Here is a 4282-nt window from a genome sequence, read left to right as displayed (position 1 = left end):
ATTCGGAAAGAATTCATTGAATGAATTGATTAAGACTATTGAGAGATAGGTTAATCGGTTTAGGAACTGTTATAGTGATTGTTAATGCGTTTGATATTTTAATCTATTAGGTTGAGAGATCGATAGGTTAAATTATTGGATAGTGGATTTAGGACTTGAGAGAGCCAAATCTGATATTAGAACTTGAGAACCCCGATTAGAGTTCGATATTCGTAGATTCTCCATCCTTAAAAACAATCCCTGTGCGTTAAGGTTATCCTGAAGCTACAGTGGTTTAGTTATCTGATTTTACTTAGTTGGTTTATTGTTTTATTTCCGATATTCACATACTTCATTCCATATTTCCTTGTCTAATTCCTTGTCGAGTCTGATCACACGGGTTTTTCACCGGTTTTCTAACGTCACACACTTTGATTTTTCTCATATCTTAGGCATAATAGGAGTTAGACGGTCATGGGTAGGATTCTTTCCTCCATTTTCCTTACAGAATGATCGAACGAGGATATTTGCGCACGAGGCACGGAAAAGGAGCGGAATCATGAAGTCCCGGAAAGCTCAGAGAAAATGAGCGGCCCGCTCGTTATACCTGGCGGTCGCTCGCTGTGATAGCCAAACTATTGGGCGGTCGCTCGCGGAATCAGGCGGTCGCTCTGTGTTAATACGGAGAACGAGCGGTCGCTCGTTACACAAGGCGATCGCCTCGAGGTGCAAAGAAGAACGAGTGGTCGCTCGTAAATATGAGCGGTCGTTCACCCTGAAGAAAACGAGTGACACTGAAGAAAAAATGGGCGACCCTGAACAAAAAGTGAGCGACCGCCCGATATCAAATTCGGCCCAAAAAGAAAAAGCCCGATTTTTGAGGAAAAACCTAGTTTTTGCACTTACACAAAAAGGGGAGCTTGAGGAGAGAGAGGGGGGACTCGACACTTGGGAAGAAAAACACCTTGGAGAGGAAAAAATGGAGATTTGGAGACCTAGAGAGACATCTTGAAGGAGAAGGTCACCATTGAAGACCTTATTGAGCATTTCTTCTCATTTTCTATGTTCTCCCCTTTTGTTTTCTGTTTTGAACCTCTAGATATGGAGTAGTGACTTTGTTGTGGGTGAGGGATCCCCACTTTTGTATGGATACCTATGCTTATCTATGATGCTTTTGAGTTTTCTTCCATTGATTTGATGTTTTGTGATTAATGCTATTGATTTGGATGAAACCCTAATCGATATGACCATAGAACACATTGATCATAGGGATATGGGAATGATGTTTGGAACCAAATGTCAAATGAGTGAGTTATTCACATTGGGAGATGGCTTAGCTTGCTTAGGGTTCATGATGGGGTACATTAATGTATGTAGAGATCATTTGGATCATTGGGAAATGGGTGAATCGATTCTCTAGGTAGTGAGTTTAAGCTCGGGAGAGACAAACTCTAGAGGAAGTGCTTGAAACTCCCAATTTCAAGATAAACCCATAGGCATCGTAGCATCCCTAACCGTCTATGCGATTCTTGAGGGATCCCGAACCTACAACGTTTCAAATCATCGTCTACAAACCGTTAATTTTATTTGTTTTCTCGTATTCCGACACTTGCCACAAACCACATCTTTATTGGACCACCTAATCTAGCTTAGAGATAGACTAATACATCCTAGTCCTCGTGTTCGACCCCGGTACTACAACTACCGTATACTTGCGGATAGTGGTACGAATCGGGTACTAAATATAAGACTCGCTGCGTGCGCATCAAGTTTTTGGCGCCGTTGCCGGGGACTAGGCGTTTTCGTGTTAGTCTAGATTTTTGCTAGATCACCATTGCTTGGATTACTTTGCGACATAACTGTTTCACTGCACTTTCGGTTCGTTTTGTCTCTTTGGTGTGCAGCTCTTCCGGTGCATGACAAGAAGCACAACCGGTAGAGATCAACTCGTCTTCGACCCCGAAATAGAAAGGACTCTACGCTTCGCTCGGAGACAGCAAAGACAGTGGGGAATGGCCGAAGAAATGCTGAGAGAAAACAACGCACGAAGAGAACAACCCGAGATGGCCGAAGAGCTGTTGAGAGGGGCCAATGCCCAAAGAGGTCCAGCCCAAGCAGCCCCTAGAACGCTTCGAACGTACACACAACCGCAGCACACTCAGTTACTATCATGCATCAATCGGGGACCGCTAGAAGAACTTGAACTCCTACCGCAATGCATCCAAATGCTCAACAACATGAGTTTCCGTGGGAGACCAAACGAGGACAAGAATGCTCACCTTACGAACTTCAAGATGAACTGTAAGGCAATCAAGAAGGGACCGGGGATTACTCTTGAAGACGTGTTCCTTGAGACTTTCCCCTACTCACTTACGGAGAGAGCTAGAGATTGGCTCTACACTCTTGAGCCAAACTCTATCTTGACATGGGGTGAGATGGAAGAACAGTTCCTTATGCAATACTACTCCCCTACCAAGACTCAACATGCGAGGAATCGGATTAATGCTTTTGTGCAAGAGGATGGGGAGAATCTCCATGATGCATGGGAACGCTTCAAGGAATATCAAAGAATGTGCTCTCACCATGGAATGGAAAGAGACTACCTTATGTCCATCTTTATCCATGGGTTGAAGGATGATACTCGGTCTTGGATTGATGCAGCATGTGGAGGTGACATATATGACATCCCTTTCCAAGAGCTAGAGGCGACAATTGCAAAATTGGCCAAGGGACGCAGCCATACGTCCAACGAGTTCAGTAGGAGAAGCTCAGTGAAAGGTGATGTGGGAGAGAACGCAGCTCTTAAGGCGGTGCTGGCCTACCTTACTGAAATAAAGGTCCAACTCGCCAATGCCAAACAAGTAGCTGCTGTGGAGGATCTCAATTTAGCGCAAGTTCAACCGGGTATGTACATGGTTGATCAAGAAGCGGAAGAAGCCAACTATGTCGGCCCAAACCAATACACTCATCCATCCAATCTATACAACACGGGATTGAGAAATCATCCCAACTTCTCTTACAAGAACACGTCGAATGCGCTAAATCCTCAACCCGCTTTCCAACGGAACAACCAAGGACCTCCGGGTTTTCAACCGAAGTATCAACAGTAGGGTCAAGGGAATCAAGGTTATCAAGGGAATTCCAACTATAGACCACTTTGACTTTGTTGGTTGTGATGCTCTAGGATGATCCGTGATATAACACTTTGACTTTGTATTGATTCATTGGTTCATGAATGCATTACTCTTCCCGTTATATGATTGGCATGTTTGTTATATTTCGGTATCCTTGAATCATTATAGAATGATTCTAAACTCCCTGATCAGTTATCATTGTGGGAACAATGATGAATTAAGACTAGAATGATGTGTGATTGATGCATTGGATGCATATCACAATCATGGGTACTCGTTGTGAACGAGTGACTGGATGACCCGCATGAGATTGTCACATGGACAGAGTCATGACTTGAATCTCATACAGCGGTTTGTTCTTGGATCCTCAGACCTGAGATGTCTAAAGTATCTGATATGAGGAGTAACGTGTCTTGACTGCGTCAAACGTCATCTTTAACCGGATGATTATAACGGCGCTGATCAGATACGTTCACGAATCATATGGAGATAGTAGACATGCAATAGGGACTTGTCACCTCCTTAACAGGAGAGATATCGCAGGGCCCTCTCGTGGAAATCGAACTATGAAAATGCGTGGCCACGCTATAGATGAAGTTGCATCTATTTTAATTCAATCACTACTAATTGGTATCTTTATTTATGCATTAATGACGATGGATGCATTCGCCATAGTTTCAGCATTACGGCAAACCCGTGTCAAATATATAGCGGATTTGGGCGCTCTAGCCAAAACGAATCCAATTCCTTCTATGGTTCCACATGAGAAACCAGTACGAATATAACCTACATGTCCAATTGAACTATGAGCTAGAGGTCTTTTTACTTTCGTTTGGGCCATGGCGGCCAGTGCTCCTAAGATCATAGAAGCAATGCTGCAGAAAAAGAAGATTTGTTGCAATGTAGCTCCATAGGAACCATAAATAGAAACACGTAAAATATTTGCAGAAATTGAGATTTTAGGCGCAATAGAAAGGAATGCTGTAACCGGGGTGGGTGAACCCTCATAGATATCTGGTGCCCACATATATAGCGGATTTATGCATAAATAAAGATACCAATTAGTAGTGATTGAATTCCTTCTATGGTTCCACATGAGAAACCAGTACGAATATAACCTACATGTCCAATTGAACTATGAGCTAGAGGTCTTTTTACTTTCGTTTGGG

Source organism: Tarenaya hassleriana, unplaced genomic scaffold (genome assembly GCF_000463585.1).
Source record: "Tarenaya hassleriana unplaced genomic scaffold, ASM46358v1 Cleome77, whole genome shotgun sequence".
Classification (NCBI taxonomy): Eukaryota; Viridiplantae; Streptophyta; class Magnoliopsida; order Brassicales; family Cleomaceae; genus Tarenaya; species Tarenaya hassleriana.
The sequence above is the reverse complement of the archived record's forward strand: the minus strand, read 5'-3'. Positions refer to the sequence as shown.